Source organism: Photinus pyralis, unplaced genomic scaffold (genome assembly GCF_008802855.1).
Source record: "Photinus pyralis isolate 1611_PpyrPB1 unplaced genomic scaffold, Ppyr1.3 Ppyr1.4_LG7, whole genome shotgun sequence".
Lineage (NCBI taxonomy): Eukaryota > Metazoa > Arthropoda > Insecta > Coleoptera > Lampyridae > Photinus > Photinus pyralis.
The window spans coordinates 8,094,976-8,122,371 of NW_022170738.1; the positions used below are offsets into that span (position 1 = coordinate 8,094,976).

The 27,396-nt window shown below is 37.1% G+C and overlaps 1 protein-coding gene and 1 long non-coding RNA gene across 5 annotated transcripts in view; one reads left to right on the plus strand and one right to left on the minus strand.

The window, feature by feature from the left end:
* Window positions 1-27,396, minus strand: part of LOC116176792 (nuclear factor of activated T-cells 5-like) — a 90,022-nt gene that overhangs the window by 18,377 nt on the left and 44,249 nt on the right. Inside the window, exon 1 of one of the 4 annotated variants that reach the window (XM_031495553.1) lies at window positions 25,376-25,636. The exons of the other annotated variants lie outside the window; for them this stretch is intronic. The gene's annotated coding sequence lies outside the window, so the exon portion shown is untranslated. Of the gene's footprint in view, window positions 1-25,375; window positions 25,637-27,396 lie in introns of those variants that run through there. 4 annotated transcript variants of the gene reach the window in all.
* LOC116176793 lies at window positions 17,849-18,947 on the plus strand. Its single transcript, XR_004146523.1, has 2 exons — window positions 17,849-17,885; window positions 17,960-18,947. It is a non-coding gene; the product is annotated as an uncharacterized LOC116176793 (long non-coding RNA).

The window sequence follows — 27,396 nt, forward strand, 5'->3', positions numbered from 1 at the left end:
TGTGCAAAGTTTCAACCGAATAGGTTCAAGCGTTTGGCAGGGACAGAGAAGCGTGACTCCACGGGGTCATTGGATTTGAACCATTTTCGATAGGCTTCTTACATGTGGCATATAGATCAACTGTGCCAAGTTTGAACTAAATACAGGGTGATTCCTATAGTACCTGCCACCGTTTGGGAGCGTGTAGGTGGTGCGTAGGGGAGTATTTTGATATAGGACACTTGGGGTCGGATATCTAAAATAAGGGTGCCAGAGCCAAATTTACCTTCTGGAATTTCGCGCCTGTAGGTAGGCAACCCAACCGGCCGGCGGTGCACACGGAGCGGTCTCAGGCGGCGATGTGTGGCTGACACTTGATCAGAATTTTGTTTAAACCCACGAAATCCCGTCTGCAACGACGCGTATCAAGTGAATAAACACTATGGCACGTTCTACTAACACGGAATACGCGGACATGCACTTCATGTACGGATTGGCAAATGGTAACGCACGATCTGCACGACGAGCGTACGCTGAGCGGTATCCAAACCGTCAGTTACCCTGCAGACAGGTCTTTCAAGAAGTTCACTTCCGACTGTGCGAGACAGGCCAATTGCAGGTAAGCTGACGGAGGCTTAACTTTACACACAGATTCGTGATGCACATCGATACTTGGGTCATTTAAGCACCCATTTCGAAAAGTTTCTTTGTTTACATCGACCTCCTCCTATTTCGCAGCCCACTAGCGCCCGTGATCGCGATCGCCCGTTGGTAAATGCCTTAGAGGAGGATGTGTTGGAACGTTTCGAAGCAAACCCGCGTACTAGCACTCGACTTGTAGCAGATCAGGTGGGTTGTAGTCAACACACAATGTGGAACATCGCCAACAACAACAACTTACACCCCTATAAGTTTAAGAAAGTGCAAGAGTTACGGCCGGGTGACCATGAAAGGAGGCTGGAATTCTGCAACTTAGTCGTCCAGGAGGAAGAAGCTAATCCGAACTTTCTGAGGAGCGTGCTAGTTACTGACGAGAAAGGATTCTCAAGAGAGGGGACCTTCAATCCTCGTAACAGCCACTACTGGGCGGACACAATCCTCATGAAACGTTTACGCGAGGATACCAGGACAAGTTTTCTTTAAACGTTTGGGCTGGCATCCTGGGGGACAACCTACTGGGGCCTTACATCCTCCCTCCGCGTCTAAATGCCCATAATTACCTGATTTTCCTGCGCGAGATGCTACCAGAACTTTTAATGGATGTTCCAGTGAACTTGTACTGGGACCACTGGTTCCAGCACGATGGGTGCCCTGCTCACTACGGGCGGCAGGTGAGGGAACACTTGGACTAAACCTATCCGGACAGATGGATCGGCCGTGGAGGTGCGGTGGAGTGGCCTGCCCGCTCGCCCGACATCACCCCATTAGATTTTTACTTGTGGGGTGTGATGGAAGCGTACGTCTACGAGACTCCCGTCGAATCCGAAGAGGACTTAATTGCGCGCGTCGTCATGGCCGGAGAGGCTGTTCGCCAGGACATAGGAGTCTTCACGCGAGGTCGAGGGGAGTGGTTGGCTAGATGTAGGAAGTGCATTGAGAACAACGGTGGCCACGTTGAACACTTGTAAACGTTATTGCTTTTGACTGTCGTTTTCCCTCCTTCCCTCCCATGTCGCTTCCTAGCGCTAACTCGCTCTGCATCGCTCCGCGCGAAACGTCGGTCGGTTGGGTTGCCTACATACAGGCGTGAAATTCCAGAAGATAAATTTGGTTCTGGCGCCCTTATTTTGGATTTCTGACCCCAAGTGTCCTATATGAAAAGACTTCCCCTAGGCACCCCCTATACGCTCCCAAACGGTGGCAGGTACTATAGGAATATATAGGTTCAAGCGTTTGGCAGAGACAGAGAGGCGTGACCCCAAGGGGTCATTGGATTTGACCCATTTTCAATAGGCTTATTACTTGTGGTATACAGGGTGTTTTTTTGGGAGCTTTAGTTAAAAGTTTCTGAGAAAGTAAAACAGGTAGGTTTTTGAAAATTTGTACTTAGGAGTTACTCTGAAGACCGAATCGATGTAAAATATTTTCAAAATGGCCGCACTTCCGGAAACACCGGAAATAGATAGTAACTTCGTTATTTTAAATGGCAACCCCTATTTTTTATGGCATTTTTGGATTCTACGTGAAATTTCACTTCTTTTGATACCCATATGTCGATATCTACCATTTATGGTTTTTAAGTTATTTTGACTTTAAGAAAAAAAAATGGCGGATGCAGATGGTACCTTGATAATTGATTACTTGCAAACGGTTGTAGTTATGGCAACCTATTTTTATCAGTGCATAGAGAATGAATAGGGCTTCCTTTTAGTGCACTTAAAAAAAAGTTAAGTTGCGTACGACCGCCCCTATGGATATCCAAATTTATGAAACTTCAAAGACTAAAAACTCAGTTTTTTTAAGTAGAATGACCATGTTCTTACTATTCCATGAGATAGAGAATCGAAATGGGCATATTTTGACAATACATGTTCCTATAGCTATCTTTAACAGTTTCTGACTTATTCCCTTTTTATTGAATTGACACTATTTTTTTAGGATTTTCTTTTTAGTAGTCGGCCATGATTCTATAACAATTGAATTTTAAACAAATCTAGTGACACTAATCCATCACCCACTGTTATAGGTTAACATAAGTTTTTCAAAAATCGAAAAATGACTCGCAGTGGTTTCACCTATTTTTGAATTTAATTGTTATTTATGGTGAAATGGGCAGAATCGCGGCGCGTGCTTTCCGTACATTCATTCGAAAACTAGAACGAAATTTTGGAAATTTTGTACCCCTAAAAAAAAAACAAACCGTTGAAACACAAGTGATACAAAGCTCTACAAGAGAATATTTAAGAAAATTAATTGAATTGAAAATGCAAGATTAACAAAATAAATTCAATGCAAAATATAAAAAACTTCGTTGAAACATTTTTGGTATGGAATTGTTGCTAGAACAGATATCGCATTACCTCTCTTAATTTCCAGACTTATACGTTGTTTAAGAAATTCAGTTGAACGACTCTGTTTAGATTTTTCAAAAATTTTCTGTCCTATATCCTTAATAAATGATTTATTTATTAATGAATGATTTAGACTAGAACTAGAATCAGTGGTATTAAAGAATCCATTCCTTGATTTGTTTAAAATTCGATTGTTATAAAATCATGGCCAACTACTAAAAAGAAAATGCGAAAAAAAATGGCATCAATTCCTAAATCAATTCAATGAAATGGGAATAAATCAGAAACTGTTAAAGATAGCTATAGGAACATGTAATATCAAAATATGCCAATTTCGATTCTCTATCTCATGCAATATTAAGAACATGGTCATTCCATTTAAAAAAACTGAGTTTATAGACTTTGAAGTTTCTTAAATTTGGATCTCCATAGGTGCGGTTGTGCGCAACTTAACTTTTTTTTAAGTACACTAAAAGAAAGCCCTATTCATTCTCTATGCACTGATAAAAATGGGTTGCCATGACTATAACCTTTTTCAAGTAATCCATTATCAAGGTACCATCTGCATCCGCCATTTTTTTTTCTTAAAGTCAAAAATAACTTAAAAACCATAAATGGCAGATATCGACACATGGGTATCAAAATAACTGAAATTTCACGTAGAATCCAAAAATGCAATAAAAAATAGGGGTTGCCATTTAAAATAACGAAGTTACTATCTACTTCCGATGTTTCCGGAAGTGCGGCCATTTTGAAAATATTTTACATCGATTCGGCCTTCAGAGTAACTCCTAAGTACAAATTTTCAAAAACCTACGTATTTTACTTTCCCAGAAACGTTTAACTAAAGCTCCCAAAAAAACACCCTGTATAGGTCAACTGTGCAAAGCTTGAACCAAATAAGTCCAAGCGTTTGACAGTTATCGTGTTCATGGACGGACAGACGGACACCACCGACTCCCCTATAAAGTTTGCATTGCTTTTCGCTTTGCTCTGCCGCTTAATAATTTGAGTGGGTGCACGGTATAATTGGGTGGAATTTGGCGATCGTCTAAATGTTCATGTCCATACTCCTCACTGCGCAATGTGCATGTCCGAAGCACTTTTGTTTAAGTTTGATTTTCAAAAAAAATTACGAAGAAAATCATAAACCTGCAACACCGCTCAATTGGGTACGCATTTTTGTGAAAAAAACATTTCTTTTGTGCCAAAGAATCGAACCCGAGCCGCTTGGGTGGAAACCCGGTATTCCTTACCACTAGAGCTAAGTAGGCCAAGTTGGCACACATTAACTCAGTCATGACTGAACTGAGTTCGCATTCCGAAATAGTTGGGGAAGAGTTTTCGCATGCGCAGTGAATTGTACAGACAGAACCATATCCATTAAAATGGAATTTGCGATCCCGAAAAACCGAACTAGTTTGACCCACATTGATGACGATAAAGATCTCGTAACCTTGATTGCAGTGCACAACTCTGCCATCAGCTCCGTTTCGACTGTTTCTATTATCTCGTTTCCTCACTCACATTATATTTATTTCCTTTAACAATTTTTTAGCAGTTATATATACACTATCGTTTTAATTTTTCTTTATTGTTCACACAACAATTTTTCAAGTATGTCTTGAACCTTTGCCATTTTTTCGCTACAACTTTTGCGTAGCTGACCAAAAATCCATAAAAATATATCGACGTATACTTAAACGTATATATTCTTTGGGTTGCATAAACATGGCCACATTTAGGTACATACTTTTTTGTAATTAATTTCGAGTTAATTCACAAAGGTACGTGTTAATTGAAAAACACATTTGCGTACATATTTTGTTAAACAGTCAGCGGAGTGTTTCGACGGATTAATGATTTAATTTAAACTCACAAGTAACAATTAACACAGAGTATAACAATTATTTATCTTGTAATATTTCTTCTTTCCGTTTCAACATTTAAATTTATATTCCATTTAGCACCCGTTACGCCATCTATATATGTATTTCCTCTGTAAATCTGTTCAGTTCATATGTAGTTAGTCGAGTGTAGATTTCATTTACCTTAAGGTAGTTTCACATTTGTACACTTTTGTATTGCGCAATATTTAAAATTGCGCAACTTCGTTATTTCAGCGTGTGAACTGCGCTGCAACGTCGAAAACTTGCGCCATCTTTTAAGCTGCGTGCAATTTTCTAACTTGCACATATTTCAGAAATTGATACGTGTGACTACCCAAATGCAATAAAATGTTACAACAAAGTGGACCTTTTTGTCGGTTATATAAAGTGGCGCAATTTACTTTAGTCTGGCACGAGTACTACTGCATAGCAGATGATGATGGCTTCTCGCGTACTAAAATCAAGTAAAATGGACTTCGGAAAATACGTTTCTGTTACTTTTTTCTAATAAGTAGTCAAAATCCGATGCCGACATCTGTAAACAAGTATACATTGTGCACAGCTCTTGTGCAGAAAAAGCGCATTTTGTAAAAAAAATTATCAAAGTCCTCGTTTGAGATCGAAGGGACTTCAGCGCATTTTTGTGTGGCAGATCAGTATTCTATTAGCCACTTTCGACTCAACTATCAATAACAGATCTTGTCGAAGGCTACTACATTCACTAACCGCTTCCCACTTTCCGCGTGCACCCGCAATTCGCTTTTAATGTTTTGACTCCACCATCAGTAAGATCGTGTCGGGGGCTACCACATTCCCTTTGACGGTACCCACTTCCGACGTTCCGTTCACCCGCAATTCGCGTTTGAAGATTTGACTCCATCATCAGGAAGATCGTGCGGGGGGCTACCACATTCCCTTTGACGGTACTCCCTTTCGACGTCCCGTTTACCCGCAATTCGTGTTTGAAGATTTGACTCCACCATCAGGAAGATCGTGTCGGGGGCTACCACATTCCCTTTGACGGTACCCACTTCCGACGTTCCGTTCACCCGCAATTCGCGTTTGAAGATTTGACTCCACCATCGGGAAGATCGTGTCGGGGGCTACCACATTTCCTTTGACGGTACCCCCTTCCGACGTCCCGTTCACCCGCAATTCGCGATTGAAGATTTGACTCCACCATCAGTGTAATCGTGTCGCGGGCTACCACATTCCCTTTTACAGTACCCCCTTTCGACGTCCCGTTTACCTAAATTCGCGTTTGAAGATTTGACTCCACCATCACCGAGATCGTGTCGCGGGCTACCACATTCTCTTTTAAGGTACCCACTTCCGACGTCCCGTTCACTCGCAATTCACTTCTATTGGCGACACGAGAAAGAGAAACAGCGATTCGAGATTTACGAAACGTTAAACCGCGTGAGTTCGCAACGGAAGGTAAAAGGCGCCCGAAGTTGACTACTTCTCGAAGACGCGCGCGCGCGCCACGCAAAAGGTCGTTAATTTCGCCCCTATGACAAAAAACAAAATTCCGCCACGCAGGAGTTGTGCGCGTTTACAACATCTTTCCGACGACACCAATTTCAAAAGAATCGGACCAAAACTGTAGTAGAAGATAGGAAAAAACCGAAAAACCTTCACGTTAGTATACTACGCTCGAGGATGACGCCCAGATGTCGCCAACCCCACATCATGTAGCCATGTCCCTAAGGTTGACAAATTTCACGGCCCTGTAGATACACGTACACCCGTTGCCTTTCTACAAGAGTTCTTCTACGCGCCCACATTTGCTGCCAGCCAGCCAGCCAGCCAAAGTGAGATTAAAAGCTACTTTTTACAAATAAATTTGCAAAAATGCGCTAAAAAGGAATAGCTTTTGTTTTGACATTACCAATGGATATATTTTGTGCAGACGTCTCAATCACTATTTGTGAGTACTCTCTTACGACAATCCGTTCTTGAGAGGTATAAGGGAATATACCCGATCATGATAAGAGGTCGAGGAGGAGGGCTATGGTTCGTAGAAATTAATTCGTTTCGTTGAGAGCTTTCATTAGAGTACCAAGAAGTTCCACTCCCCCCCCCCTTCCCCCACCTCGTACTTTGATAAGAGGACAGAAAGAAGGGCAGTAGTTGGTAGAAAACGTTTCCTTTCGTTGAGACCTTTAATTAGAATACAATGAGAGATAAGATTATTTTTAACCCCCCCCCCCCTCAATGATCTCGAAAGAGTCGCACGTGTAATTCGTCTTCAGAATTCAGTATTCACAAATTTGTTTGCCAAGATAAACTATAAACAGCAGCCACTCGCACTACTCCCACTATACCAATTCTACCGCGCCCGGTTAATCGTGCAATAAAATTGAAGACGTGGAGAAGAAATGTGAACATCTTCGCAACTTAAAAAAATTGCATCCACATTTTGATATTGCGCCACACTAAATGTTGCAAGTTATTTGCAATTTTTGCGTTCAATGTGAACACCATGCGCCATTTAGTTGCGCAATATTGAAAAGTTGCGCCACAATAGTGTACAAGTGTGATACTACCTTTAGTCCCTTCTTTTGACTTTAGAGATAAGGCCATGTATCTTTCTGCATTTAATTTTATCCCTTCTTTTTTTTAGCGCATTTTCTAAGAATTAAAAAAAATGTGCTATTGTTTGCGTTTTGTCCGTCCGTCCGGACCCACTTCTGCCGTTTTGAACTACTTCTAGGGGAATGGTCCTAGGGTCCTGGAATTTTTTGCAGTAGGTAGCCTATACCTTGAAGGTGTGCCAGAAGACCATCAAATTTCGCTGTCTAAAAGGCCCCCCCACCCACGAATTATTTCCTGAGATGCTGTTTTTGAAAGTAATACGTGCATAACTTTTACATACGACAACCAATTGGTCTAAGATTTTGCATACGCATGCCTTTAGTGATACCAAGTTAAACTTTCGAAAATGGGGAGGGGGGGGGGACACAAGTTCTACGGTTCTACCCTTCATGGTATTCTAATGAAATGAAATTGGTTTGTACAAACTATAACCTTCCCCTGCGACTCTTTTTTGAGATCATTGTATTCTAATTAAAGGTCTCAACGAAAGGAACCGATTTCTACCAACTACTGTCCTTCTTTCTGTCCGCTTATTAAAGTACGGGGGGGGGGGGGTTACTGGTAATGAAAGGTCTGAATTCATCTACTACCCATAGCCCTCCTCCTCGACCTCTTATCGTGATTGGGTATATTCCCTTACACCTCAAGAACGGATTGTCGGAAGAGCGTCCTCACAAAGGGCGATTGAGACGTCTGCAAGGAATCCATTGGCGATGTCAAAACAAAAGCTATTTCTGTTAAAAAAAATGCGCTTTATCTGCACAACAGTTGTGCACAATTTATACTTGTTTCATCTTGGCTTGCGTACAGCCTGTACTTTTTCCGAGAAGATTGTGCTCTCATGGCTGTTACAGAAAAGGATTCTATCCAGCGGCAAAGCATCAAACATATTATGGTTTTGTAGTTGTAAATTAAATGTATCTAGGTATGTACTAGGTGCTGGTTCCTATGCAAAGAGGACCCTCTTAGTAAACACAACATTTTTCTGCTTCTTAATACTTGTCTGTCTCGCATTTAAAATCGTCACTGTCAGCGTCTTTTGCATATTTTTTGTATTAGTAAAATGACTCCTCTCCCACGTCCCAAGTGACCGCTGTTAATTTTATTAGCAAATTACGGCATACATATTTCTTTTAATGTGTAACGAATTGAATGTCGCTGTCGGATTTTTTTTACTGTTTAAACTTTAAACGGATTAAATAAAACACAAATTTAATTTAACAGTTAAATCTTAAATGTCAATTTTCAAAATAAATAAATATTTTTATATTTTTGTTCGACAATGCCCCCCCCCCCCCCCCGAACAATTTGACACGACCTTGATTTTAAGCGTCTTAAATTTCGCGATCGGAAAATAGGACGGTTAATAAAAGAAAGTTCGAAGGGGAGATAAAATTTGAAATTTACTTAAAACAGCATAGCGTATTAATAGTAGGTACTAGGGATTTTTTGTAGTAGTTTACAATTTGGTGTGGGGCCAATTTATTTATCTTTGAGATATGTGGTATAGAGGCAATGAGATCAAATACTAGAAGGTTTATTATCTGATAAAAAGGATCACATTGATCAGTTGAGGTTAGCCAGGCTATTGTATCGCGTAGTGTATGGCGTACTACAATGCTAATTAAGTGTGGTCAGTGTTAGCGATAATTTCGAAAATAAAATAATCTTAGCACGATATAAAACATAAATAAACCTTAATCTCTTTAGAAATGACCAAAAGATTAATTATATAACTGATTGAAAAACTTGCGGTGAATTTGAGTTTTGACATTGTGGATAAAATGTTAATTAATAGGTTAGAAAAACAAACTTTCGCCTCATTTTGAATTGTAATCGAACAAGACTTTAAACCGGAATAATCCAAGGCCACCCTGTTAAAAAGATGCGTATCTTTTTTATGTAATTTTCGTCACCATATTTCTCCAAATCTTAAAATCGAATCGACAAATAAAACAAAATAAATAATATATTGCCGGGACTCATTTTACTTTTCTCCTGTCCGAGATAAGAGGTACAAAAATGGACAGGCAGTTCTTAAAAGAAATTTCAAATTAACAGCTCCCTAAACTACACCATGATCACTTTTTGTAAAACTATGTTTGATTGAAATTTGAAGGGAGTTTTTACCACTGCGTTCCCAACTAATTCCTGAATATGAGTCATTACTGAGTTTCTTAAACAGCTACTGTTACAACCAAAGGTGTATATGCTGATTAAAACACACTTTAAAACTTTCCCTGCCTAATTTATTTAATTGCAGGCATGTTATAATAATTAAGGAAAATTCAATAGCGTGTACGAGATGTTTCCAACAAATTCCTAGCTTAATGTAATAGGTGTGTATTGTGTCTTAACAGATATCTTTTAAAGTGGTATTTGTGTAATTGGTTACGTAATCACACTGAGCACATTTTAAATTCCTGGAAGGATCGAGCTTTAACACATTACATCTGCCCTTTAAAAATGAATTTATTGTAGGTTTCGTAATCACATTGAGTACATTTAAAATCGGGGGAAGGACGAAGGACTGTGTGAAAACAAATGCTTTTTTTAAATTGCGTTTAAAATTAGTTGTGCAATCACACTGAGCACATTTGAAATCTTTGGCAGTCTTGTGTTTTATTTCGACGCTTACTTGTATTATAAAATAGAAAATAAGTACAATGAATTTTCATTATTGTGCTTTATTTCCCATGTAAATGTAAGTGAACTGTACTTATCGCGTGACCGCAAAACCGAATGAGATCGCATAGTACCATATCTGTCTTAACTCTATTTGTTGTATCAATCATGATGCTCAACCATTTCTGACAAACACCAACTAAACCTTCCCTTAGGTAGTAACATAGAAATCTCAAAACTCAGACTGGAGGAATTGACGTAAATACTAGATGTACGACTTGTGAAAAATTCCCAACAATTGGCTAAGCATAATTACCGGTAGCTAATTAAATGTGTTGCAGCACACCTCGTCTGATTTTGTTGGTATCTAGTGTGCGAGAGGGTTTTGGTATTTTTCAACGTTGAACGTTAAATTTTGATTTTACCTACGCCGTCAATTTTAGAGGTAAACGTTTGATATTGTTCCGTTAATTATAATTATTGTTTTCCCGTAGATACCGTTAACTAATCTGTATTGCCGCTCCCGTTTGAAAATTGCTACCGGTTCCGTCCGTCCGTAGTTCCGTTTTTAGGTCATATGCCAGTGACCGATTCTTCTATCCCTGGAGTGACCTTGACCAGGTGCAAGTGAAAGACAACTCCTGGTGGCGCTCGAGATCCACTGGTCATTCCGCCGAGAATACTGCCCTTTCTGTTCACTGCCGAAGTTTTTTTTTTTTTTGTTAAAATATTACAACTTAAATTTATGCAATTGTTAACAATTTATTCTGCCAATTAAAATTGATCTTTTGGATCCAATTTAACTTATTTTCCATTTACAGGAACCGACTTCGCCCGGACTAAGGAAAGCTCGTCGCAATTTCACCTTAAATTCGAGTTGCGAGACATCCTATACTTGCCACTCGCAGATACTGAGATACCAAATTTCGTCGAAATCAGAATTTTTTCTCGCACCCCTACCCCTTTCGTGATAGAAATTTTAAACAATGTTTTGCAAAATCAGAAAAGGCATACCTCAAAACCTATTCAAAGACGTGCCGTCAGTCTCATGGTTTGCTAAGAAAAAAAGAATGCAAGTTTCACCACTTTTTAGCGCATTTCCATAAAAATAAAATAAGCACTATTGTGGCCACTTGGTCTGTCCGTCCGCCCGTACGGTCGCTACTAGATCTTTATCTCTATCGTTCTACTTTTTTGGCTATTTGATTAGGTATGGTGCCTAGGCTTGCACCTAGGAAGGAATTTTTTTCTGCGTTTCTTACTAAAAAACTTATAGTAAAAAATCAATTTGTTCATGTGCCATAATTTTACACTTGCCGATCCCCGAGATATAATTTTGTATTGTCTGTCTGTCCGTGTGCACGATAACTTTGGGCAGAAACGTCGGATCGCTTTGAAAACTGGTACGAATGTTCTCAGGAACATAAGAAAGGTCGCTTCGTTTTTCAGTTACGGAGACTATCGAGCCAAAAAGTTACAGCCCAAAAACTGACCAGAACCAGTACATATGAATGTCTGGGTTTTCTCTGTTAGTACGTATTCCTTAAATGTCAACCAAATATGCAGACGCATTTTAAAAATTTGCGCATGCGCAACCCAACTTTGCGCATTCAATTTTTTTTATTTGTTAAGAGATTTAAATGAAATTTTGTATATACGCACTTCGAATAAAAGTAAAACTAATACCAAATTAAGAAATTTGTTTTACAAACTATGCTGAGCTGAGGGGACAGAATCAACCCCTTAAGGAGGTGTGTGGTAAAATTAAAGGGTGCATGAAGATCTCGATGATCGTTCAGTATTCAGTTGTATCAGATTTTTGTGCTTACAAATTCTATACGTTAAGCCTAAGATGATTCTTATAAAATCAAGTTGTAAATGACATGCCAAAGAATTGGTTGTGCATGCGCAGTGCTAGCTTTCTTATTTGTGGACGGATTTTATTGGTTAAATGGTTGAAATCAAATTTAGCTAGGGCAACTAGACTGTGGAAATGCGCTTTTTGTATTACTTTTTTTAACTTGTGGGTAGCTCTCAAACGAAACACGTTGAATCCTCCGTTTATTTAGAAAGTGGTTGTTTTGATCGAACGCGTTTTAACAGCAAGGCTGTAATCAGCAGCGAACAACTGCATATGTTAGACAAATTTGTTGTCCAAAACTAAGTGAAAAAAATACGAGTAAAATCTCTGTGGCCCTAGTAATCGATTAAAGTAATTGAATTACACATCTGCACAATTGGGCTTATTAGTAATAAGTATCAATGGTGATGTTTAAGTTGCACTTTGTACCTATCTATTTAATTTACTACAACAGTTTTATTCATTTTAATTATCGGTCATGTCGGAGCGATTAACTTCCGAAAGGCCCTACAAATATAACTGACTGCTACATGTCGTACATCAATTATGTATTTTGAATGTGTAATCAATTCTAATGGGATATTGACGTTGATGAGCGTTGAGTGGCGCGAAAAGAGCCCTAGACGTGACCTACATGTTCTATTATTTTTTTTATGAGATGATTGAAACCTTATAGCACTTTGTGGCGTCTGGAGAATGGGGACGCATGGTGATTTGTTTCAAATTAAATTTCTCGATACAATGTTTCCGTTTCAGAAGGGGGAATGTGTCGTTCGAAAATCTGATACGCGCATTACCTAATAAAGAATGACGTCTTTGTAAACACAATTTTATACGCAGTATTTTCCACAACACTTACTCAAGGGCGCAAACAGATAAGGAATTATGAAAAAGTGAAAACATGTAGAACGTGCCTTTGAAAATGCCAGCAAAATAGCCTATCATATTAGACTTTGCTCGAAGCGAGCAAATAGAGTGGATGTCTGTTAGTCCGTCTAAATATTTGCATTATTTATATTTTCATTAGACACTTCACATTCACACTAATTTTTCCATTAGATCTAATCCTCACGCCATATTCCTGTAGTACCATTTTGTTGAAATCTCTGCATCGAAATGTTTACGTAATCATCGCTTATCTTATTGATTTCTCACGCAATACACAGAGTACACATACAGAAAGTTCGTTTCAGGCTGACTACATAAAATGCTCGACATGCATTTCATACTAATAGTCCAAATTTCAAGTTACGCCATTGTCGCACAAAATACTATAACGTAGTAAAAGGAAAATGCATTGGGATAGCTCAAAAGTTATTCGTGGTTTCTTTCTTAAGCTAGAATGTTAACATAATTACCTATGGAGGAGATTCTCTGCGTTTAAATTATTAAACAAACAATCCATTTTGATTATATTCATGACGATAAAGAGCCCTCTGCACCTCTCACCGTTAAAGAGATCCCAATGGTGAGCCACGAATTTATAGACAGCTGAAATGTTTCAGGGTAGCATATCTAGATTTATCCCACGTAAGTAAACCGCCATTACCATATCAAAAACGAAGTTTACAACAATCAAATTGTAACAATTTATTTTCTCCATTACAAAGTATTATTATTGTTCACGGTTTATTACTTGTTGAAACATTCCCGTAACTTTTGATGGCTTCATCTATTGTGGAATTTAACAAAACAATTTTACCGTGTAGTGCCTGTCGATTTTCATCTTTTCTTTCATTCGTGAGTCGTAACAACTAGCTGAAGCAAGAGTTAGAACGCATGGAATTTTATTTCCCATCTTCCGAATATAGTAATCTGTACAGGTTCGGCTGTAATTTCTCATACTGCAATTTCCATCGACGATTGTTGCATTCATCTACGATTAGCCATCTTATTTAAGAGGTATGTAAATTTTAGGTTATCAAGGAAGGGGATTACCTTTGATTTCTTTTAGGGTTTTAATTGTTAGTACCGGTTTAAAGACCAGTTCAATTTTAATTTTAAATTTTGTACTGTACCTACAATTTTTGTTCGACACACGAGTAAGCCCACCATCGCCTGCGAGTGCAGACACATTTGACCGAGAGATAAACCCCTGTTGGCAATACTTGTAGTGCAGTGTAATGATAGTACTCGCAGTGTAATGATAGTACTGGCAGTATAATAGGCATTAACTAAGGCATTTCAATGCAGTAAAAGTGCCAGTATATCTAACGGGCGATCAAAAAAGGATTGACGTCGAGCCGCCAAAGATGACTCGGCAGCAACTCTTTTCATTAGTGCGCACGGTTTATTACTTGTTGAAAGATCCCCGTAACTTTTTTAAGCAATTTAATAGATGGCTCCATCTATTTTTGGAATTTTAGAACGCCATTATCCGGCGCATTTTCTTGCCGTGATTTTTGGTATGTCGACCTTCATCTTCCTCTTTTTTTTTTGTAAAACGTATCGAGTTACACTTTGTTTAAACAAACAGCTGAAGCGTGAGTTAGAACGCATGGAATTTTAATTGCCATCATCCATATACATTTATCTTTGGCGATTGGATTGATAATTTGGGGATTCCGCAGTAATTAGTTTGGACGGGATTTCACCTACATAACTTCTCCAGTAAGGATTTTAATTGCATCATCTACGATTAGCCCTCTTATTGAGGTATGTGCATTTTAGGTTATCATATTCTTTTGATTGATTCTTGGCGTCAACATCTAACTTAAATTAAGGTCGCCTATCAATTTATTAATTTGTGGAAAGTTGTTTAAGATCCCGTAATTAGCTTGTTAATCGATAATTCTTGATTGGGAGCATTTCAATTGTACAATAAACTTAATAGGAGAGAGTTAAGATACAAATTGAGTGACGCTTAACCCTACTAGTAAGTGCAACGAAGTTACGACGATCATAAATGCCCAGAACGAACTACCAGGGCCGCCCAGACAATTTCAGGGGCCTGGGACAAAGTAAATTTTGGGGCCCTATGTTGGGTAATTATCCTAGACCTGGATTTTTTTGCAAAAGCTAGTCTATACCTTGAAGGTGCGAGTACATCTGGGAGAAATATTTCCATGCGGTTTAAAAAATGCGCTTTATCTGCACAAGATCATCGGCCGTACAAATGAAAATGTGGCAACGGCAACTCTATTGCTGTTTCATTCATCCTCACAGATCCACGGCCAACATGGGGGCTCTTTGAAATCGGGGCCCTGGGGCAAATCGCTCCAGTTGCCCCCTCCCCCTCTGGACGGCCCAGCGAACTACCGCTGCGGAAAATCTCAAGCTCCTATTTGGTTTTCCAACCTTGAGCTAGGTGGCCGTTTATGCGACGGGTTTTAGAAAACTCAGCGCCAACTCTGTCAATCGTTATAGGTACATATTGGATATCTAAATTTATATACAGGGTGTTCCAATAGTCCGATATATCGAGCGCTATCTCTCTGTAACAGAGTGATGATACAAAAAAGTTAAAATACAAAATTGTGTGCTAGTTTCATGTGCATAACCCATTAAATATGTTTGTTACAGGGTGATCGATAAAGGTGGTATGAGACATAACTTTGTTATTTTAAATGGAACACCGAGTGGAACACTATAGATTTCTTATTTTTTGTTGAGCATCATGTAATACTTAATGTTTTCTATAACAGGAAGTCTGCACTAATCACACAAAAAAGTTGCGTTTTAAATTAATAAAATATTCGTTTTTGTTCACAGTGTAAACAGTGATTTTTAACAAAACCTTAAAATTTTGAAAAACAATTTAAGTTTCTGTATACACGATGGTTAACAAAACATAAGTAAAATAAATTAAACAAATATAGCAAAGACCTCTTGGGTATGGCCATAGCATGTGCAAAACAAAATTTTAAACCTGATGTTAATTTTACTTTTATTTAAAGTGTATATGTATGAAATTGCATTTAATTGCTTCCATAAATACGAAAGTTGGCACTGCAGATCCTACACAAAACCAAATTTGGAAAATGGCGCTACATTTGCTTTTATTCAAAGTGGTTATGTATCAAATTTCATTTGAATGCCTCCATAAATAAAGAAGTTGGCACTGCGCATGCGCAAAACCAAATTTTGAAACTGGCGTCAGATTTTGCTTTATTCCAAGTGGCTATATACCTTCATAAATAAGACAGTTTGCAATTCTGTGTGTAAATGGTCGAGATGCACAAAGGGCACTGTGAATGCTGATCGATTAGGCTCAACTTTTGGAATTGTGTTTTATATGGCTAAAGGTATGCGCATATTGAATTTCATGCAATTTGGTTCATAACTAAGGGAGATGTCAAAATGGCCTAATTTATTTTTTGGTATACATTAAACATGGTGCAAAGAAAAACCAGAAAATTCCGATTACTTTCGAAAATATACCAGAAAAACCGAAATTTTTCGATTTGTTTTTTATTTTATTTTTATTGTATTTTATTTTTTAAAAACTATATATTGAAACCTGTAGGCCTCGGACGGACAGTGAAAGTGGCTGCAATAGCACACCCAACTTCGTTAGAAACTGCGCTAAAAAACGTTTTCAGAAATATGGAACTCTTTAATTCCTCTGGACTCTGAATTACATTTTAATGGCATTCAAATCCTCAATATTGAATTTTTTTCCCACAATCTAGGCCAATTTAAATTTTCGAATACATTTTTGAACCTTTTTTCAAAATTCAGAAATTTCAAATTTTGAAATTTTTGAATTTGTAGTTGCAATTCCTAAACCTTATGATCCTGCGTATGGTGTCTCCGTTTCCAAAGCATTAATCCCATCAGTCTTTAATAGAATCAAATCAGATTCGGGCTATGAAGAATGAGTCTTGGTCTTTTTGTGCAAGTAATGCCTTTTCGATGTTATATCCACAGCTATTATCAGCCGGACTATATTAAAAAAAGTGGCGCTTGGTAATACCGAAATACAGTAGTTATGTTCCTGGTCAGACTCGCTATCTAATCAGAGAACAATCGGAAAAAGATAAGCCTAAAGTAGATACTTGAGAAGACGAAATATCTCCAGACCACTCTGAGTTTATAAAAGGCAATATCAGCGGTTTTGAATTCGTCTGCATATATTGCTTAAGGCCTAAAACAATGCCGGACGAAATGATAAAATAGTGCACAATTGGCGACATACATTTCACGAATAGAAAAATTCTTTAGAGAAGGAAGAGGATCATTTTTTGAAGAGCGACACCGATTTCTTTACACTGAAACGGCTGAAATGGGTATGTTGCATTGCAAGGTTCTACTTTTGACACATTCACTTTTGCGATAAATTAGGAGGCGTAACTTTGAATTCAAATAAAAGGAACTTGATATTATAAAACTTTTTTATTTGAAATGAGATAAATTCCAGACACACAGGGATCAGAGTATCGTTAGTCTCGATAGAGTTGCATAATACCAAAAAAAGTTTGACCTCTGAATTTTAGATTTACGTCAGCACGTTAATTATTGAGCAATGTTTTATTACAAGTTCTTCTATAGTTGTTATTGACACATTGAACTTCCTTTAATATATCATTCATAATAATAATAATCCTTTGACAATACACTGTTTATTTTATTTATCGGTATGTTTATAACATTGTAGAACATGCCCTAGTTCAAGATGGATTTTGAAGCACTATGTACAGCGCAAAGGACCGGTTGTTGGGATTAGGGTTAGGTCGCTGCTATAGCAGTTGCGCAAGTGGGCAGCGTGGTCTGTTTTGCTCGGGAGAAAACAGGTCAATGCGTCAATACACTCTTCCGGAATATTTCTTTACGATTACGATGTTGTAAAGAAACAAAATTTGTAAATATTTGTCATAGGAAAAATACAAAAAGGAGAAATTCCAGCAGTATATAAAGCGTGCAAATGGTGTTCACGATCAGTGGCGTGTTAAGACCTACAGTAACCATTGGCCTGAACTGAACGTAAGTTACCCCAACCCCCCCACAACATAGGCGGAAAAATCCACTTTGCGTTTGGAACCTCGTGAATTTTTTAGGCGCAAAGGGCCCATTACATCACAAGTGGGACGTAAAACTTTGGGAACCTTCAATGGTGTTGACTACACCCCGCTTACGATACTCATTGTGCAAAAGACGACATCGGGTCAACAAAGATAAGGTTATTTATAAACAGTGAAAAGCACAGTAAGTGTATACAAAATGTTCAAAATTAGATGTTTTTGCAGACAAATTGAACACAAAGTTCATCATCATTTTGACATCTGGACACACTATCATGGACCAACAAATATAATTTGTTTTTTGCAACTGATAAAACTATGCAAGTGGAAAAATGTTGATGTCGTGTTGTTCTTGCACGACATAAACGATAATGTCGTCGCTTAATTACCCCAAAAAATTATCATGTCGAGGTTGTGAATTGTGATCTGTATCAATCAGGACCAAAACTGGATAAAATTGATACAATGGGCCGTATGAATAAAAGTAAGCAAATGCTTATACTTGCAAAATTCAAAGTAAATACTCGTAAGTGCTCCTTCGCACTGGGCGACTTAGCAGCGCTTTTAAAGCAGAAGGACAGGACGCAGTGCAGCGCTGCTAAACCATGCTAAACAGACCAGTATGAAGGGACAGTTACGAGTATTTACTTTGAATTTTGCAAGTATAAGCATTTGCTTACTTTTATTCATACGGTCCAATGTGTTTGGACGGGGTTCAGAAAACAAGATTTTGACACCTCTTAGTCAAAACGTGTGGTCATTTGGTACCAAAATTGACGATGCACAAAGAAAGATTCTCAACTACCTACATCAAGTTTTAGCGCATTCATTAAATTTTCGGAAGATAATCAGGAATATATTAGCCGAGACTTAAAAACCTCGAAGACGCTATAGAAACAGAGTCAACTGTCAAACTTAATTAATATTTCTAATTAGTCACTAATTAATATAACGACATTATTATGCTCAAAAATTCAATTGTTGCGAATATCACATAATTAAAACTGAATTATTTGATTTGTAAGTGGACGGAGTTTTAGCCATGGTTTCTACCAACCCAACAACAAATATGCATCCCCGAAACAAGATTCGAACTAATTTCCTCTCCGCCACTTTTCACTTGGGAATTGCAAAATACCATTTATTTCATAATGATTTAAAGCTGAATATGATACCAATAGATTGGCATAAGTGTTGGTTTGAGGAGAGATACTGGAGACACCTATGACAAATAAAACAATCTCAAATAAACACCAAAAAAACACAAAAAACGGTGGAGCTGTTGATACAAGCATTGAATAATAAATTCAGATTCTTTATTCAATGATATAAGTAATTATCTTGCCATAAGATTTTTGTTTTATCGGTCAATTATTTTAGTAAGCAAGGTTAGCACCAGGAGAGCAAAACAGGCGGAAAATATTTTAAAACTATACGCGCTTCTAATTCTCTACGATGCTCGTATCCAAAGACGAATCCTGATAAAGTTAGTTGACGTCTGTTTCAGTGCGGTTTCGGTATTAAAGAAAGTGTAAAAAGATTCTTTTTCTTTTTTCTTCAATTTACAATGAATATTTGGTATCAAAAATCCAGAAAATCTGCGGTTCAAATCCGTCGAAAAAAAAAATTAACTTCAACTTCAATTTCCTATGATAACATCAATCCCTTTCTTCGTAATTTAGCATATTTGAACACGTTTCTATTCCCATAACACAAGCATCTTTGATGGTTTGGTATCGCAAGAAAATATTTACCAATCAACTTTAACTTCTTGCACTTCTACACTCCCGATAGAACCAATTATCTATGAATGAAGTTTGCTCAATATTGCTCAGAAGATTTGTGTATCAAAAGAGCGAACTAAGATAACTGAATTCTATGTTCTTGATACAATAGTCTCCATACAGAGAACTTGATATCAGAAAGTGCGAATAATTTCAACTTTTTGCGACATCAACATATCAAACAAGTACAATTTCTACACTCCTGTTTGAATCATAAATTATACAACTAAATTTTGCGATGAGTCATTAAATTTAACTTCACTCCATTTCCTATTCAATCACGATTTTGGTAATGGAATTTAGGAAATGAGAAGCAATAATTTCAACAAAGATCTATCCAGTAGTGTAACTCCGCCTGTTCATTTTGTATTTGAAAAAGATGCGGGTTTTATTTTTCCAATTTTCCGTCTTTATATGAAAACAATTGAAAACTAATACGGTTGATTGGCGTAAACAAAATTTTTCTACAAAAAACTTTACACATTTTTGCTCTAAAATAATTTGGGGAGCCAATAATCGCATGTTATGAATTTTACATTAAAATCCCTATGATGCGTTCCGCAAGTCGCCACCCTGTATATGTTAACTATGCAAAGTTTCAACCGAATAGGTTCAAGCGTTTGGCAAGGACAGAGAAGCGTGACCCCACGGGGTCATTGGATTTGACCCATTTTCAATAGGATTATTACGAGGCTTATTACATGTGGCGTATAGGTCAAATGTGCAAAGTTTGAACCAAATCGGTCCAAGCGTTTGACAGTTATCGTATTCAAGGACAGACGGACACCATCGACTCCCCTATAAAGCTTGCATCGCTTTGCTCTGCCGCTTAATAAATAAGAAAGTTGATATTGCGCAGCACATTAATCGTCAGGATTTTTCTTGCCTCAGGTGCCAAAGATGTAAGCTACCGAATTCAAGAAGAACGAACTAAATACATTGAAAGCTGTAGGAGTAGTTAAGGACTGTGACGGACGGACAAGGGGCCAGAGAAAATGGCTGAAATAGCGCACCCAACTTCGTTGGAAAATGCGCTAAGAACATACTCGTGAATAAATCAAATCATTTACACTGCTATCAACTACTTTAAAACGTTAACAAAGTTTAATTTTCAGAAATTCTAAGGGTCCCATTAATCCATTTAGTGGACTTTTGGCACCGCAATAATTGTCTCTAAGTTCATGTAGTTCTATTTCTATACTTTCGATATAACAAAATGGCGGGTCACGGAGGGTTCGACCGCAAGAGTATGTCATGCCAATGTCAAAAAAGTTGGCACCCTCAACAACGTCTGACTTTTTCTAATGTAGTTCAAATTTGCTTGCTTGACACCATGAATACAAATGATTTATGCGAGATTTATGTCATTTTGTAAATGATGACCTATACTGATTGTTTTCTAAAAATTTCAGACCGGCAGAAGAATGACAGAAACAGAATCACCCACAAGTGAACCATGTGAAACACCATACCATACCCGCATTATTAATGACTTTTAACGTTATTTACGATTGTGTAGAAAATGCGAAGAGGCTTTGGTACTTGGGAAATATCTCTATAAGCCGCATTGGCCTGCTAGTAGGAGAATCCAGGAACTTCCAAGAGCCTGAATTAGTCCAAAAATCTTCCAGAAGGTTTTAAAGTCCTAAAGATTCTTCCTCTCTTTAAAATCTAGTATAAGAGAGGCATTTAAGAACCTTTAACGGTCGAGCCATTGAAGATGTTTATGAACCTTTGAGAGTCTGCAAAAAGTCTGTCAATAAACCCTACGAGTTTCTGAGAACCGTCTAGCTGGTTTAAAAAGTCTGAACCTTAAGACTTTAGGATTGTCAGAAACCCTCCATGCAAAAATACCTGGATAGTACCTACGAGTCTAATACTGAAAACTGGCTTAGGGATATTCCGTAACAAAAATCTTGATCAAATTATCATAAATTCCTATTAGATGGCCAACCTTGACAGCACGTTATATCTACTAGTGTACTCTTTATTTTTTGTTTTTTAATTTTATAAATTTTGTTTGGAGTATATCATCCACTCTCGCATCCACTTATGTTTTGCCATTGACAGACTTATCAGGTTTTGTATAAGAGGGGTTAAGTGGTAGAACAGATGGTAGTACTAGAACGTTAGTTCTACCAATCTGAAAGAGGATTGCATGTTTTGTTATTGTTACATTGATGATTATTATAAAACGTCCTTTCTACCAACTACCGCTCTCTTTCCCGATCTGGAAGAGCCATATCCTCGGTCATACCTATTGGCGAGGTCAAAAACCTAAAGTTCGCTTTTATTATGTGTGCTCCTGTTTAATTCCGAAATTACAATAAAATAAGTAGGTACCAATTTTCCACATTTTGAGTGGCATTGGTCAATCAGTTCCCTAAACCATCACCTTGAAACTCACAGTTTCCTACTTTTGTTTTTTTTGTGTGTGGTATGTCGTTGTATTAGTAATAAAAAATGCTACTCAATACAGTGTGTACTTTTTTTACGGATCATATAAAAAATAAAGTTGATGATGATTTCTCCGAAACGGAACGTTTTATTGAAAATCCCTTAACGTCTTGTAGAGCTCAAAAAGTGGTAATGAGTGTTTTTATTAATTTTTTGTATTTGTTCAAATAACATCAGTAGATAAAAATAAAATCGAAATCGACATATCTTCGGAAGTTATAAGAATTTTCTGGTTTTCTTTACAGCATGATAATTACTATTTAATTACGCAACTTTTCCCTAATTTAACCATCTTCGTATCTTCTATGGGTTCCGTGATCTGCATGACAAGACTGTTTATCTTGGACACAGTGTATAAGAAAACACCTCGGAAAACACACTTATAATGAAGGAACACTTCGGCTCTTTTATATGGTGTTGTACGGGTCGGTAAACAATTGCGTTGAGTGCCATTATTGCCCTAAGCAACGATTTGTTGAGATTGTGCTTTTGTATGATGATATTGATAAAATATTCTGAGTATTTAAAAATATTTTGAATTATACAAGGTACGATCAGAAAGTAGGCAAATAGTTACATATTTTAAGAATAGAACTCCTTGCATTTGCTTTCAAATGATAATTGTACACGAAATTTTACGTTTTTAGCGCACTTTCCAACAATTGCAGCCACTTTATCTCTCCGTCCGTCCCAGGCCTTATCTACTCCTATTGTTTCTAATATATTTAGTTCGTTCTTTTTGAATTTGACAGCTTATAACTGTGGCACTTGAGCCAAGAAAAATCTTGACGTTAATGTGCGCAAGTGCAGACTGCGCAATATCAACTAACTTTCTTATTTATGGAGATATTTCTTTAAAATTTTAACCATAGATGCGTCTAGTAAAGAAATACATCGTTCAAATAGCTATGGCTTGTTGAGAAAACTTGATCAATACATGGAAAATGCGGTATAGTTAGCCGCTTTAGAGAAAACATTTTTTTTAAATTTTAATATACAGTGCGACTCAAAAGTTACACAAAAAATTCCTTATCTTATTTCCTCTTGTGATTTGGGAAAAATACACAAAACTCAATAGCATATAAAAACAGCCATTCTGTGACATTAGCTTAAAAATTTTGGTTTACCCTAGTTCAATTTCATAAAAAAAACACTGTTACGACCTTTATTTATACACTTAACAAAACAATGCTATTACGGATTCATGCTATTACGTGTTCAGCAAAAAAAACACTAAAGAGGATGTTGAAAAGTCCTCCATGAACAGCAAGGCAATGACCGAGAATGTTCGAATTCATCAATGGTACTATACGGAGTTCAGGTGAAAATATCCTTCAGTTTTTTAAATGGAAATTCAAAAGATTAAAAAATTTCAAAAAATTAAAAAGATGGTCATACAATTTAAAAACACACAAAAATTTCGAAAAGATGATTGAATTTTTTCGTTATATTTTTGAAAAGAATTTAATATGCTATTTGTTGAGATTCAAATAGTGTTTCATTTAAAAAAATTAGGTTAGGTCCGATAACTATCTTACCTGACCACGTGTATTTTGAATACGGTAAATTATTCAAATGATTATTAAGAAACTTTTTCTATATCTAACTAGGTAAGAAAACATAGGGTCATTCTGAAATTAAGAATTTTTTTTGATGTTCCCTTGTATCACTTAAGCGAAAGAATATTTTCAAATTGCTATTGTACCATTTTAAATTTGACCCAAAAAAAAAGTACAAGACGCCGACATTACTGTCTTCATACCACTTACAGTTACAATTATCGAGATACCCGAGGAGATACCATATAAAAGTGTTGAAAATGGGACCCCTGTACGTACAGGTGTTCTCTAAATGTTTTCTTGTGATATTTTGAATTATGTGCGTGTGCGTCCTTCCTTGTTTGGCATTAACAAGCAGTCCATCATCTTTCTTTTAACCTGTGTGAAGTTAGCAGCCAGTTTTCAGCAGCCAAATTGCCGAAGACGCCCGAACGTCCAGTGGCGAAGGATAAGTACTAAATATTTGTCCCTTTGGTAAGTATTACGACAAAATGAGTTGTTCATAAATTTCAAAGTCATCATCAAGGTCATCATATACAGTATCATGCACACTTTTTAAAATGTCACCTTGTAATTAAATTTCAAGAAATAGAATAGGTTAAGTATATCTAAATTGCAAAATGGTATCTGGTGGTAACGGCTGTCGATAGTGTGATGGGAGTCCAGCAGTTCCCAAAATGAATATTTGTCTTTAGCTAAAGCGACATTCGGGAAACAACGTGTCATAGGACTTTCCGGATTCTGCGTCTGCAGCTATTTCCTGTCGTAACCACAAACAGTTGCATTTTGCATGCTTCATTATCGAAAAATCCTTGGAGGAGCCGAAGAACAGTATCACAATGTTTAGTCTACGAATCAACATCAAAATGTGCCGTCTTTTAACCTGATGGCAGCAGTCTTTATAAATAACTAACAACGATTACTCGTTTCGTTTGGACACTATATGGAATTTCTTCCAGATTGCGCAAATGTCATCGGCGTTATTCATGGTCACGTGAGGTTTCCTCGACCTAACTTCCAAAAGTGGAACTTCGTCCCCTCAAGAAGGAAAGATGTTCACAAACAATCTTGTTTTGCCCGAACCGAAATATTTAATTAATACGTCAGTGGCTTATTTAAACTAATAGGGATCAATTTGAAGCTACTTCATGAGCAAGTGTTTGATTGCACCATACGATTCGTATAGTTTATAGAGAACGATAAGAGATAGATAATATCCATGTTATACTTTGACTCGTATAAAATATTTGCATAAGGCTCGATACTACTTATCGCACGATTAGTGAAGAATGTTTGACTACCAGCTTTAATTAAGTTTTCAAGAGAAAGCGGTACTTGTTAAAAAAACACGGAAAGTAAACAACTTTTAACAGCCGTAAGACAAAGCTAAATGAAACTTTATTAAAAATAAATTACGATCGAATTATACAAATGTTGTTATATAAACGATCGCTTGGTAACAGCGCAAAGAAAACATTATTGAAGTTTAATGGGCCTTACACTCTCGGTGCACAAAACTGGATTGCCTTATTGAATCATTCTAGTTATGTTAATAAAGCGGGCGAAATGAAAATCTGTTCAAATAGTTTGGCGACCTTCACATATAAATTTTGGATGTCAGCTGTAGCAATAAACAATTCGACAAATCTCACCTATTTATTATCATTCACACGCAACACTCAAATTTCCACTTTAAATTGAAACCTCATACGAGTAGTAAACATGAAAAACCGCACAAATCGCGTCCAAAACGTTCACTTGAACAATTTCAACTGCTTTAGAAACACTTTGGAAAAGACAGATTCGTATGATCACGGCGCTTCTGCGCGTTAATCCGCCAATACAAACAGTTTTTCACATAATTTTCTGATAAAAATTATCTAATTTTCAAAATATACACGCCCCACTCAAATTATTTACTTTTTTTTTGTGTACGCCAAGCAACGAACGGTAAGCGTAGTAGTATTGTTTATGGCAACCTAATTCAACAAAATCTTATCGGAGCGTCACTATTTTAATAAGTGCGGGAAAGGATTGTGGATTTAGAAATAAGATCGGGGTTTACCGTACACGAGATATCTTATCAAAGTGCATACACTCATTCATTTTTGCATTCGTCAATCTACATTATGATTTTATCCAACCCCCCCCCCCCTCACATTCCAAACGCAAAACAGTTCGTTAAATGGCACAGCACTTAAATCAATTGCTTGATAATCGCACACGGTCATAAAAGCGACACTAATACCCGAATGTACAAGTTGATCTGGTTAGTTAAACATTGGACCTTTCCCTCGAAAAACGAGTTCAATGTGACTGTATGGTAAATAACATTCCCAAATTCTTATGGAAATGAAATACTCGCACTCAAGTACATGAGGATTAATCAAGAGCTGTTGTCCAAAATAGGTATTAAGGAAAAATTTTTTTCTATTTCGGTGTCACAATGACGATTTTGTACAACTGTTTTCGGGATGAGTGTTTCATGGCAATTCGTAGGTACCCTTTAATTGCGTTTAGCAGATCTTCCAAACAGTTACTCAAATGACCCAAACTTCTAAAGTTGCTGATAATTAGTACGCCATTTACGTGTGTAATTAATTTAAAAACAGTTGTACAAAGACAGTGATTATAGTCGTTTTTTTTTGGTAACTCATCTCTTAAGTTGGCAGTTACTAGTTAGTACAAGTAGATACTTCGTTGGGTACTTCCATGTTTGAACTTCAATATGTCAGTCTTACTACGCTTCCAACCTAAAACTTAACGGCATAAAAAGTGTTCCCAACATAAAACATGTTAGTTCTAATGTTCCCTATAGTTTCTGATAATGATTTTTTAATTAAATTAAAGCACCGAAATAGAAAAAATAGTATGAAAAACGCGTGTTACAATGCTTTATTGTAATACTCCTATCTTGCGGGCACTCGTGGCTACGCTTCGCGTCGCCACTCGTGCCACAAGATAGTCGTATTACAATAGGTCGCATTGTAACACTTGTCTTTCAATATACTATTTTCTATTTCGGTGTCACAATGATGTTTTTGTACAACTGTTTTCGGCCGAAAACAGTTGTACAAAGACAGTGATTATAGTCGTTTTTTTTGGTAACTCATCTTTTAAATTGGCAGTTACTAGTTAGTACAAGTAGGTACTTCGTTGGGTACTTCCCATATATTTCTCTTATATACAGGGTGTTTTTTTGGGAGCTTTAGTTAAAAGGTTCTGGGAAAGTAAAATAAGTAGGTTTTTGAAAATTTGTACTTAGGAGTTACTCTGAAGGCCGAATCTATGTAAAATATTTTCAAAATGGCCGCACTTCCGGAAACACCGGAAGTAGATAGTAACTTCGTTATTTTAAATGGCAACCCCTATTTTTTATTGCATTTTTGGATTCTACGTGAAATTTCAGTTCTTTTGATACCCATATGTCGATATCTGCCATTTATGGTTTTTAAGTTATTTTGACTTTAAGAAAAAAAATGGCGGATGCAGATGGTACTTTGATAATTGATTACTTGAAAACGGTTGTAGTCATGGCAACCTATTTTTATCAGTGCATAGAGAATGAATAGGGCTTTCTTTTAGTGCACTTAAAAAAAAGTTAAGTTGCATACGACCGCCCCTATGGATATCCAAATTTATGAAACTTCAAAGACTAAAAACTCAGTTTTTT